The sequence below is a fragment of the Moschus berezovskii genome, chromosome 12 (genome assembly GCF_049115385.1).
Source record: "Moschus berezovskii isolate FMDL1 chromosome 12, NW_MosBer_1.0, whole genome shotgun sequence".
Classification (NCBI taxonomy): domain Eukaryota; kingdom Metazoa; phylum Chordata; class Mammalia; order Artiodactyla; family Moschidae; genus Moschus; species Moschus berezovskii.
In genome coordinates this window covers 24,542,693-24,555,726 of record NC_142471.1, presented here as the reverse complement: position 1 = coordinate 24,555,726, position 13,034 = coordinate 24,542,693, and the positions used below count along the sequence as shown (strand labels likewise).

The 13,034-nt window shown below is 38.8% G+C and overlaps 1 protein-coding gene across 3 annotated transcripts in view; it reads left to right on the top strand.

Annotated features, from left to right (window-relative positions):
* Window positions 1-13,034, top strand: part of CTNNA3 (catenin alpha 3) — a 1,978,275-nt gene that overhangs the window by 220,673 nt on the left and 1,744,568 nt on the right. The window contains exon 1 of one of the 3 annotated variants that reach the window (XM_088841920.1): window positions 3,658-8,659. The exons of the other annotated variants lie outside the window; for them this stretch is intronic. The gene's annotated coding sequence lies outside the window, so the exon portion shown is untranslated. Of the gene's footprint in view, window positions 1-3,657; window positions 8,660-13,034 lie in introns of those variants that run through there. 3 annotated transcript variants of the gene reach the window in all.

Below are 13,034 nucleotides of genomic sequence, written 5' to 3'. Positions count from 1 at the left end.
TTGGGGGCTTCCCTGATGGCTCAGACGGTATAGCCTCTGCCTGCAATGTGGGAGACCCGGGTTCGATCACTGGGTCGGGAAGATCCCCTGGAAAAGGAAATGGCAACCCACTCCAGTACTCTTGCCTGGAAAATCCCATGGACAGAGGCGCCTGGTAGGTTATGGTCCATGGGGTTGCAAAGAGTCAGACACGACTGAGCGACTTCACTTTCACTTTCAGACACATTTTTGGTTGTTTCACTGTGGTGGGAGGAGGGGGAGGGGTGTGACTGGCATCCAGTGGCTGCTGCTGCTGCTGCTGCTAAGTCGCTTCAGTCGTGTCGGACTCTGTGCGACCCCATAGACGGCAGCCCACCAGGCTCCCCCGTCCCTGGAATTCTCCAGGCAAGAACACTGGAATGGGTTGCCATTTCCTTCTCCAATGCATGAAAGTGAAAAGTGAAAGTGAAGTCGCTCAGTCGTGTCCGACTCTTAGTGACCCCAGGGACTGCAGCCCACCAGACTCCTCTGTCCATGGGATTTTCCAGGCAAGAGTACTGGAGTGGGGTGCCATTGCCTTCTCCATCCAGTGGCTAGAGGATGGTAAAAACATTATGCAATGTAAAGATACCCACCCTCACCCCCAAACCCCAGCACAGAATTATCTGGCCCAAAATGCCAATATTGTTGGAGTTGAGAAATCCTTCTTTAAAGTAACAGATATCTGGTTTGGTCTATTACCAGCCTACTGAATGGTACTTCTATTATATAAATCCAGGAAGGACCAGATGATGAGGCCAATTAGGTAACAGCTATAGTCTCATTGCTGTGTGTATGTGTGTGTGTGTGTGTGTGTGTGTGTGTGTGTGTGTAGCAAGCTTGCTAGGTAATACAGTTCTAGTATGCTGGGTAAGATAGCATCATTTATTTAAAGCAGTATATGTACCTAAACAAACTCCAAGTGACGAGTCAGGTACATACTATGCCTTGTGCCTTCAAAAATATCAACAAAACTATATATTTACCTGAAAGACTGGAGTGACTTTGAAAAATTGATTTAAAAAAGGTTCTCAAACATATGTATATTTCTTGAAGAGTGAATGCAGGAACTTCATAAAGGATTAAATTGGTTGGAACTTTAGGAGGACTAAAATGTCCTTCATGAGAAATCCTTGAATTATTTTATTTCACGTATATTTGAGGGATGTTAGGATGTAGAAAGAGGCTTAAAAGTAAGGAGAAAAAAATCAGGAAATCAGAATGGTTTTAGGTTATAATGAATAGCACCATACATCTTCTTTTAAAAACTCTTATTCTCATAACTTTTTAATGCAGTTCTTTTTAAAGGTTTAAGTTAAGTGACCAGAAAAGATTTCTTAGTAGGAATTTTAAGCTCATGAAATGATCATAAAATTAGTACTGGTCCCAGGTACACTTTTCCAAACCTCCTGTTTTTCTCAGTTACTTTTGACAGTAGATGGAAAATACAAATATCAGCCTCAGAGTAGTGTGATTAAGCTTCCTTATACCAACACAGACTTTAACAGTACATGTATAGGCTTCAACAGTATGTGAACTGAGAACTTCCAGATGTTCAATCTGGTTGCAGCAAAGGCTGAGGAACCAGACATCAAATTGCCAACATTCATTGGATCCTAGAAAAAGCAAGAGAATACCAGAAAATCATCTATCTATGATTCATTGACTATGCTAAAGCCTTAGACTGTGTGGATCACAACAAACTGTGGAAAATTCTCAGAGACGGGAATACAAGACCATCTTACCTGCCTCCTGCAAAACCTCTCTGTAGGTCAAGAAGCAATAGTTAGAACCAAACGTGGAACAACGGACTGGTTCCAGATTGGGAAAGGAGTACATCAAGGCTGCATACTGTCACCCTGCTTATTTAACTTATATGCAGAGTACATCATGCAAAATGTTGGACTGGATGAAGCACAAGCTGGAATCAAGATTGCTGGGAGAAATATCAATAACCTCAGATATGCAGATGACAGCACCCTTATGGCAAAAAGTGAAGAGGAACTCAAGAACCTCTTGATGAAAGTGAAAGAGGAGAGTGAAAAAGCTGGCTTAAAACTCAACATTCAAAAAATGAAGATCATGGCTTCTGGCCCATCACTTCATGGGAAATAAATGGGGAAACTATGGAAACAGTCACAGTCTTTCTTTTCTTGGTCTCCAAAATTAGTGCAGATGGTGACTGCAGCCATGAAATTAAAAGACACTTGCTCCTTGGATGAAAATCTATGACAAACTTAGCATATTCAAAAGCAGAGACATTGCTTTGCTGACAAAGATCCACATAGTCAAAGCTATGATTTTTCCAGTAGTTATGTATGGATGTGAGAGTTGGACCATAAAGAAAGCTGAGTGCCAAAGAACTGATGCTTTGAAACTGTGGTGTTGGAGAAGACTCTTGAGAGTCCCGTGGATTGCAAGATCAAACCAGTCAATCCTAAAGGAAATCTTCATTGGAAGGTATGATTCTGAAACTGAAGCGCCAATACTTTGCCCTCCTGCTGTGAAGAACTGACTCATTAGAAAAGACCCTGATGCTGGGAAAGCTTGAAGGCCGGAGGAGAAGGGGAAGACAGAGGATGAGATGGTTGGATGGCATCACTGATTCACTGGACATGAGTTTGAGCAACCTCTGGGAGATGGTAAAGGACAGGGAATCCTGGCATGCTGCAGTCCATAGGGTTACAAAGAGTCGGACATATTTGAGTGACTGAAGAACAGTACCAACACAAGTTTTCATCATAGCAAATGAAAAGAAGAAAAATGGGTTGTTTTAATTAAGCTATAAATTACTTTTGTGAAAAAGAATCTCCCTTATTTCAGCAGGAGGCTCACAATAGATTTTTTCTGGCTTATTGAGCAGTCCAATGTATGTTCCTACTTGCTGGACAACTTTCCTCTCCTGGTGATTCAGGGATCCAGGAATAAATTCAGCTTATTCCAAGCTGTAGCCTCTGTACTATCTGCTTCTAAACAGTAGAAGTGGAAAGCAAGAGGACCTGAGTTGCACCTGAGCCACAAATCTGAGTTTGGTGGGACAGAATGAGTCATGTAAAAATTGTTCAGTTTCTCTTAGACATTTTTTAATTCTCTTTGGCTCAATATATATTGTCATATATATGTGATGGTGGTATACTTTTAAAATAATTTTTTAATTAAAAATTTATATTTCCTATTCTGTTAAGAAAGGTGGGCTGTAGCTATAAAATTTACTGAGTTCATAATCTCTGTCAGTTTTACATGTATTTTTTGCATGTACTAACATGAGTTCTATGTACATTAACTCATTTGATTTTCAAAATATTTTAATGAGGCAGATATAAATATTATGCAGTTTTAGAACAAATCATGGCCCAAAAAGTTTAAGAAGCTTAATGTCACAGAGTCAGGCATGATACAAACCAGAGCAGCATCCATAGGGCTCATGTTTTTAAAGATATTTCTATAAAATGTTAAGTAAAAAGTTTATTTCAGTTCAGTTCAGTTCAGTCACTCAGTCGTGTCTGACTCTTTGCGACCCCATGAACCACAGCACTCCAGGCCTCCCTGTCTATCACCAACTCCCAGAGTTCACTCAAACTCATGTCCATCGAGTCGGTGATGCCATCCAGCCATCTCATTCTCTGCTGTCCCCTTCTCCTCCCGCCCCCAACCTTTCCCAGCATCAGAGTCTTTTCCAGTGAGTCAACTCGTCGCATGAGGTGGCCAAAGTATTGCAGTTTCAGCTTTAGCATCAGTCCTTCCAATGAACACCCAGGATTGATCTCCTTTAGAATGGACTGGTTGGATCTCCTTGCAGTCCAAGGGACTCTCAAGAGTCTTCTCCAGCACAACAGTTCAAAAGCATCAATTCTTAATATTCAATAAATGGGAATCAGATGACTATTTTAGTTGTAAAGACTATATGAAATGATGTACAGGGAATAAACAATAAAGGAATTTTAAAAAGCAATATTTCAATGGTATGAAAATCTAAGAGAAAACAAAGTCTAAAAGTAGAGAGATGGCTGGATGGCATCACCGACTCGATGGACATGAGCTTGAGTGAACTCCAGGAGTTGGTGATGGACAGGGACGCCTGGTGTGCTGTGATTCACGGGGTCACAAAGAGTCAGACATGACTGAGCGACTGACCTGAACTGAACTGAAGATCATCTAAACTTGAACAGGACTAATATCATGGTATTGCATATACATTATGGTTGTTTGGCATGGGAAGAGGATGGGAGATTCTGCAATGCTTGGTTTACCAATATAAAAATATATCGTTAAAAACTTAAGCATGATCAGACTGTAGACTTTTAGCAATTAAGGTAGCTTTCCCTCTGAAATTTTTAAATGTGAAAACTTATTATGAGATTTGACTTCAGTTCAACATTTTTCTCTTTGCTTAGTATGTCTTTTGTTTTCTGATCTGCTCCCTCACTTAAATTAGGAAGCACCCACTCATTATTACTTTTTAATTTTGGATTTTCACTGTAATATGGCTAAGATCATGCACGTGTAAATTAAAGTGAGATCTTTCAGTTATTCTAAAAAACACACTAGGAAAGTGACAGAAGTCTGGGAAGACAAGAAACTACTTGTGATACTTCAGAAACGATTTTATGTGTATATGCTGTCTACTGACAGACAATATTTAGATTTTCAAACACTGGCTTACATCTCTAAGTATGTGATGTTTCTCTACCTGCCTTTCCCCTTGAGCTAATTTTGTCCCTCTTCAGAGACAGGCAAACTCACATTTTACTCTTGGCGTCTTCTTTGGCTTTGTTCACATGTGACTCTACTGCCAAATTCGAAATCTTCCTAGTGAGAAAAATATATCCTAGTTTTTGACTTTGCATATTTGATTATCTTAAAAACAATGGCAACACAGAACTTTTCCAGAACAATTATAATTAAGTAGTAAGAGGAGAAAACAATTGGTTATGCTATAATATTTATATTTCACCATTATATTTGATGAGTTGACTAAGACTATAAAGCTATTGCTATTTATAATCTTTATAAGACTATAAAGCTTAAGCTATCACTTCCCAAAACTTTTGTTGTGTTGTTTTCTAACTCTAGTTCATTAATCTGTGGCACAACTTTGAACATATTTAGATTACTTAGATTTTAAAAAGGAATCTGGGCATATTTCCCCTAAGAGATACCATTAATAAGGTATCACATACAATTATAAAAAGCAGCATTGTACAGATGAGAGGAGAAAATGTGTTTTGGCAGAAACAAATTGTGATGCATATTAGTATGTCTTTAGGTCCAAGGAACATTTGATAATTGAGTGCAATTAACTTCAAAATGTCTTGATTCTTCTTTGGATGTATATACAAAATTTTAGATGCAAACTAAAATGATAATGTGAGAAGTAACCTGACAGGTAAACAACAAACCTGCAGAAATTCTATAGAGAGAAAACCATACAGGTGAAAATAATATCTAAATTGAAACAAAAATATGATTTTGGAAGGAGAGGAATTGTTCTCAGTTGACAGAGTAAATGGCAGTCTTTTGATGTAGGAAAAAATTACTAAACACTTCATATTCATGTGGTTATTATGAATTTCTGTGTATGTGCAGTAAGAGGCTGTTTTTTACTTTCAAATAAAAAGAACATTCTACAGTCTCCTTTGTGTTTTTTTTTTTTTTTTTTTTGATAGGCCATAGTTTTCTCCCCAGGGTGCTGAGTTGACCTCCACAGTGAATTATAACCAGAGCTGGGAACAGGGCATATAATTGTAAGGTCGCGGAAACGGGCGTCTCAAGCTGTAAGGAAATAACCCAGACACCAAGGGAAAGTAACAGGCTTTATTGGCAGTGCGCTCCCGGGCAGAACCCACTGACCGCAAGAATGGCCACGAGGAGTTCTGCCCCAACAAAGGCAGGGTGTGATTGTTATGCCTTCGGGGCAGGAAGTGGTATCATATAACCTGGACAGGCCTAAAATAAGGTAAAGCTCAGGAATTCGAGATTGCGAATGGTCAGCTAGTCGAGGAGGTGAGACCGGGTTGGTCACTCTGGAGGTCAGGAAGGGGGGTAGATCTCAGCAGAGGGTTATCACGTCAGAGATTCCTCAGCAGTTTGGCGGGACTTTTTCCCTCCGGCGGGGGATGGAGAGGGGAAGAAGGAGCCAAGATAGCCACCGGGAAGGGGAAACCAAGAAGGCCACCAGGGTCTGACCTTACAATAATAGTATCAAAGATAATTGTTTTATGGTAGATCTTTCCCTGAAGGCTATGAAGCCTTTCTGAAATGAGCCATTTACTTAAACTTCTGTTATTTATTTGTTTGTTTTGGATTTTTACATTTTAACAAGTATCATAAATTGATGTATAAGCTAAGTAGATCCTGATCTTACAGACAGTTATGTTTTAGGAAAGAACATTTACTAAGAAAACTGATTATAGTCTCATTCTTCCCCCATTTTACTTTTCTTTTCCCATCTGTACTCTAAAATATAAACTGTTAAATACTTGAGGAGGATAACTTCGAAACCATCATTCTATTATAGAGAGTAATAGAGCTGGCACTTGTGTTGAGTAATTAAAGCTGAAAAGTAGTTATGTTTTTAGACTGGAGAATGAGAGTAATATAGCTAGTTAAAAAATTCTATGTAATAAAGAATCCCTTTCTAAATGAAAGGCAATCTTTTTAAAATATCAAGAGTTTGTAATGTTTATAATGATACCACATACATAAGGCATTATTATTTAAAATGATGCAAGATATCTTTGGATCTTTCTACCCTGAAACTAAATGCTTCCATGGCACCTGACAGAAGCAATGCTAACTCTCAATTACCCACCTATGGTTTTGAGAGACAGCAGAAACACAGGCAATTGCGTTCACAAAATGTTAGAATTCTTTAAAGCATTTATTGCAGTTTCTTCCCCATCAAACATTTTCTTGTTCTAAAGCTTCTAAAAAGGAACAATTCTGAATGATCTGTACTTTAAAAATTTCTTACCTACACTTTTGATAGGTATTATGGAAATGGTTTCTGTAGAGGGCTCTAGGTAAAAGAGAAACAAAAGCCCAGAGATTTACATGTCCTGAATAATCATTCCCTGAAGGTCTCTCTTGGGGATAGACTGTCCTTCCCTTTTTTCATAGGATCTTTTCAAACTGTTTTATGTTAAAAGGGCTGCAAATTGCTGTAAGGCCCTTCCTACAAAGAGGGTTACATAGATGTCTTAGCCTTAATGAACTTTATAGTTATTGTATATACAAAGTACACTGAAAGATCAGCTAGGCAGTTCAAAGAGATCTTAGATTCAGTCCTACTTTCAAGAAACGTACAGTGTGTCTGCTGCTCCTATAAAGTGACAGCAGCAGCAGCAGCAGCAGCAACAACAGTAAAAATTACATGAGTAAACAGTATGTGACAAGGACTTAGGAGTGATATACACTGTCATTTTACTTTCAGAGACACAGGAGAAATAATTAATAGAGACTAGGGGGATCAAATAATTTTTTATTTAGGAGTTAACTTATTTTTTGTTCTCTGGACCTAGAACAACATGAAGAATTTAAAATAGTAAAGAAATTGGGGAAGGAAGGGCTACTTTAGTGAGGAAAAGCTATGGATGTGAATAAAGAAAGACGTCTCCTTAGAATGAGTCCATCAGTTTGTGCAATGATATATATATATGATAAGAGAGATATAAAAATGGTACAATCAGTAGGAACCAGATTATAGACTGTTTTAAATGACAAAATAAAGTTTCATTTTTAGATAATAGAAAGCACTGGAGGGATTTTGAGTGGGAAAGTGGCATATATAACACAATGTTACAGAAAGATGCATTTGAACTAAAGAGCCTCTTGATGAAAGTGAAAGAGGAGAGTGAAAAAGTTGGCTTAAAGCTCAACATTCAGAAAACTAAGATTATGGCATCTGGTCCCATCACTTCATGGGAAATAGATGGAAAAACAGTGGCTGACTTTATTTTTTTTGGCTCCAAAATCACTGCAGATGGTGATTACAGCCATGAAATTAAAAGACGCTTACTCCTTGAAAGGAAAGTTATGACCAACCTAGACAGCATATTAAAAAGCAGAGACATTACTTTGTCAAAAAAGGTCTGTCTAGTCAAGGCTATGGTTTTTCCAGTGGTCATGTATGGATGTGAGAGTTGGACTATAAAGAAAGCTGAGCACCGAAGAATTGAGGCTTTTGAACTGGTGTTGGAGAAGACTCTTGAGAGTCCCTTGGACTGCAAGGAGATCCAACCAGTCCATCCTAAAGGAAATCAGTCCTGGGTGTTCATTGGAAGGACATATGTTGTAGCTGAAACTCCAATACTTTGGCCACCTGATGCGAAAAGACTCTGACACTGGGAAAGATTGAGGGCAGGAGGAGAAGGGGAAGACAGAGGATGAGATGGTTGGATGGCATCACCGACTCAATGGACTTGGGTTTGGGTAAACTCGGGAAGTTGGTGATGAACAGGGAGGCTTGGCATGCTACGCTTCATGGTGTTGCAAAGAGCTGGACACGACTGAGCAACTGAACTTATTTATGCAGGACCAACTGAAGTAGAGGGGTCAGAGGAAGCTTGCTGTCGAGAGAGAGCTATGAAATCATAGAAGCTTGAGTGTGAAGCATGAGCAAGCTGTAGAACGATGTGGAAAGGTAAGGTAGGATTGGGGAGAGCTTCATGTTGGAGATGTTCTCATCAGGAGAGTGTAATTTCCTCAGTTCTGTCTCATGACAACAAAAATTTGAAGTGACGGACGATAAAGCTCTCGGCATGTCACAGCTCTTGGACAGTCTGTTATAGTTCTCGGACAGATCAGTTTTATTTAGAAAATAAAGAAAAATACATCCTCAAGGCATGAGGGCATGCCGACCCAAAAGACAGAAAGAGAAGAGAGAGAGAGAGAGAAGGAGTGCGCGTGCACGCAGGAGAGAGAAGACCCTCGGCCCTTTGGCTCCTCTTTATATGTTTTTTCCTCCCCCTGGGCCTGCCCGGTGTAAAATTAGGCTAGCCAGGAGTGCTGTTTGTTCTACCTGAGGTCCTCACTCCGATCGGACCTTCCTTTGTTCTATTTTTGTGGACCTTTCCCTTGTCTTTTAGCCAGTGCCATTCTGGACTCCGTTTTCCTAAGTACCTAACATTCTCACAGTTACACTGAGTTGAAGTATGAATAACCAGGTTTGAGATGTTTTCAAGATTTATATGCCACATGTACTCTTATTTTTATCTGTATTTTAAAACAGCTTTATTAGAGAAAAATGTATCGCTTTAAATGCTTATATTAGAAAAATTTATAATATCAGCAATTAATGCTATATTGCTATGGATCCTTAAGACATTAAAATTTAAGAAATATTATAAACAGACTTATGTGAATAAATATATATTTAGATGACATGAATAATTTTTTCGGAATGTGACTCCCTTGAAACTTGAAACATTACTCTTTACTGCAGACCACACACATACACACACACACAAAAACACAAGCTGCATGTACTTTCAAATATATACCAGGGATTGGCAATCTACAGCTTCTGGACCAGAAACTGTTGCCTAGACTGTTGCATGTTTTTTTGTAAACACAGTTTTATTGGAACACAGCCATGTTCGTTTAAAAAATATTGTGTATGGCTGCTTTATGTTTCAATGCAGAGTTGAGTATTTACAAGAAAACATTGTTCACAAACGTCTGAAATATTTACTCTCATATTTTACAGACAAAGTCTCCTGACCTTTGGTCTAGTATTATTGAGTGGCTTCTGATTAGTCAACTAAGTAAACCTCATTTCTGGTTGTACATCTTGGTTTGCAGCACGTTCCAGGAAACCCTGGTGGCTGGTAAAGAATCTGCCTGCAATTCGGGAGACCTGGGTTTGACCCCTGGGTTGGGAAGGTCCCCTGGAGTGGGGAGCCGTTCCCTTCCCTGGAGAAGGGCTCCCCACTCCAATATTCTGGCCTGGAGAATTTCATGGACTGTGTAGTCCATGGGGTCACAAAGAGTAGGACACAACTGAGTGAATTTCACTTCACTTCACTTTACGTCCAGGAAAACCAGATTTTAATAAATATATTGAATTAAATTGAACGCACATATTGAAATAGATGTGCATTGTTCTCTTCCCTGGAGGACGTGACTATAAACATGAATTTCTTTTGTCTTACCTTTGTAACATTTAAGTTCAGCTAGAAAGATAATGTCCTTTTTGGGCTAATAACCTGATGTGAGTTTGTGTGGTCAGTTTTCTTAGTTGGCTTCCAGGTGTAGGATCTAGAAGTCAAGAAAATGCAATCAAGGGTGAATTTTGGTTTCTTTTGCCAAGCACATTGATAGTTAATGCCCCTAGTTAGCTGAAGTATTAGGATAATGATAAAGATGAAAAATGAAGTTTTACTGAACACTAATGGTATATTGGATGCTGTTCTGATTGCTTTGCTTGTATTATTGTTAGCTTCACAAAATTCTATTATCCAAGTAAGTTTTAAAATTATCTTCTTTTGATAGAAAAGTAAACTGTGTGAGAGAGATATTACATAACAAACCCTAGGCCAATAGCTAGTAATTAGGAGAGCAAGGATTTGAATACAATATAGTTATTCTATTGGAATATCTATTAGATATTCTAAAAAATCTATTAGAATATCTGCTTATCTTTCCTTCTCAGGGTACCACCGCTTCCTTTCACTCAGTGCTGCAGAGCTGGTTTCTAGAAGCTATATTTTTGCTGTGTAAGTTTCATTCTAGCCACAGTAAATTGGTCCAGGGATCAAATTAGATGCCAGATCCCAGTTGAGCCAGTCAGAGTCCTGCCCTGAGATTTTGTATGAGACTAAAATTTCTGCTTCATTCTAGCTTCTCTTGCCATTCTTCTTCCACTCCTTGTTTAAAGGTGTGCCCTTAAGTATAAGAAAAACACTTATGAATTCAGTGAGTGTATTTAATGTAAGCGAGGATTTAGAAGTGTGTGTTAGTTGACCGAGGTTATTAATTACCTGAATATTGAATGGTAACACTGATTTATAGCATCTCCCACTAAGAAGCAGAGCAGGAGAAGACATTTGTCAATCAGAGTTCATTGCAGGAAATAGTAACCATTGTAGGTATTTGCAGTAGGAATCGGGGGAACAGAGTGCTGTAGATGGTTATAACATCTTCTGGAATGACTGAGACAGTGGAAGACAGAGGGGCTACTTCAGAAACTGAGATTCAGAGCTGAGTTCCAGACGTCATGGGGCTGCTACCACCAACCACTATGTTACAGCAGTTTCCTTTCACACCCACAAAACTGGTGACTAGAAATACGATGAAGCACTTGGCTGCTGCAAACATGACCAACTAACTTTCCTTGCTGATACCAACACAGTGAGAAGATGGCCTCTATCTCTCTTCTTGCTTTCTGAATCACTCAAGAATGCACCTCACTGGCAAAACCTGTTTGCATACAGGACATTGTCATTGACTGGTATTGAGGAAGTGTAGTTTTTAGCTTTGCTGCTCCTGTGATGAGAGGGTAAGGAGCTTTTCAGCTCTTGTGATAGGGATGAAAGAGGGTGGCAATGGATGCCACCCCCAAAGGAACACATCTGTTACAGGGTTAAGCAGTTGTAGTGGTCAGAATAGCCTGAGTCTGGTGCAATCCCCAAGTCTGTAACAGAGCTAGGGCTAACCTCACTGCTCTCTTCTGTTTTTCCTCTGGGGATGTAATACATTGATCCTGAATTGAATCTGGGCTTCTTTTGATTTATCAAGAAAGTCATGCAATTATTATACTATTCTTTGGAAAGTTGTGATTGAAAACAAGGTAACTCTTTTTTCTCCTTGAGGCTAGTCAGTGGCGTAGTGTGCCTCCATGTGGCCATCCAGGCTTCTTCTGTGAACTCATATTTCTTATGTGAGAAAATAAAGAAAGGCTAGCCAAAGCTTCTCTTTCTAGGACCAGCTGTATCCTAACTCATCATGTTGTTTGTGTTGCTGGATGTTTAAAGGAGTATGTGTGGTGTTTTAAAACAGAATATTCAATGATATGAGTATTAGATTAATGATATATTGCTGAGGTTTACTCACTAGGCAAAAATAAAAGTGAAAATGTTAGTCGCTCAGTCGTGTACAACTCTTTGCAACTCCATGGACTATAGCCCAACTAGGCAAGGCTTGCACCAAATAGAGCCCAAGGAGGAATAGAGTATGGGAAACAAATTGTTTGTATTTCTTACTCTGTTGAAATTTTGCAGTAACCTTCAGTGCCTCTTTTGCAGCCACTTTGTGTAACTTTTTTTGCTTCTCTATTTATTCCTCTTAGGTGATTTAGAAAACTAAATAATGACGCTTTCCTAATTATGGCCATAAATGAATGTCATATTGGAAAATGTAAATTGTATACCACATTGAACAACTTTCCATTTTTATTTACCTTATTGTTTTTTTTTCCACAAACTATGTGAGAAGTAGGTCAGAAATTGTGGGCTTGGGGAGCACCATTGATAGGACATGAAGCAGATACTAGGGATTCTCCTTCTCATATCTTAGAATACAGTTTTTATGGTCAGTGGTTCTCCAAATGTCCTCCTCTGAAGACTCACTGAAAAAGAGAAATAACCTAATACATCAATGTTCTTGCAATAGCCTCTTGGGATATTTCCTTCCATATTATGTTCATTCTATTTTACCAAGCCAAATGTTCAGAAAAGTGCTTGTTCTTAGACCATAGCTTCAGAATTGCAGTTCTAGGAAGAACTTGCCTTTTTCCCCAGCAACTTTTAGTGAGACAGAATGCCTGACAATTTCTAGTATCTGCGTAGTTTAGTGTAAATTCTGTAAATTCAGCACGTTTAATCTAAATTACTCACCGATCTTGCTTTCAATGCCAGCTTCACACACCACCAACTCACAAATCATGTGAAGTACAATAGGACTGGATATTCACATGACAGAACATTATTACCTTTGTAATTTACTGTGTAGTATTGGGAGATTTTGAGTTGTCTTTTCTCAGAGATTCTCTAACCTGGACACAATATATTTTCATTTCT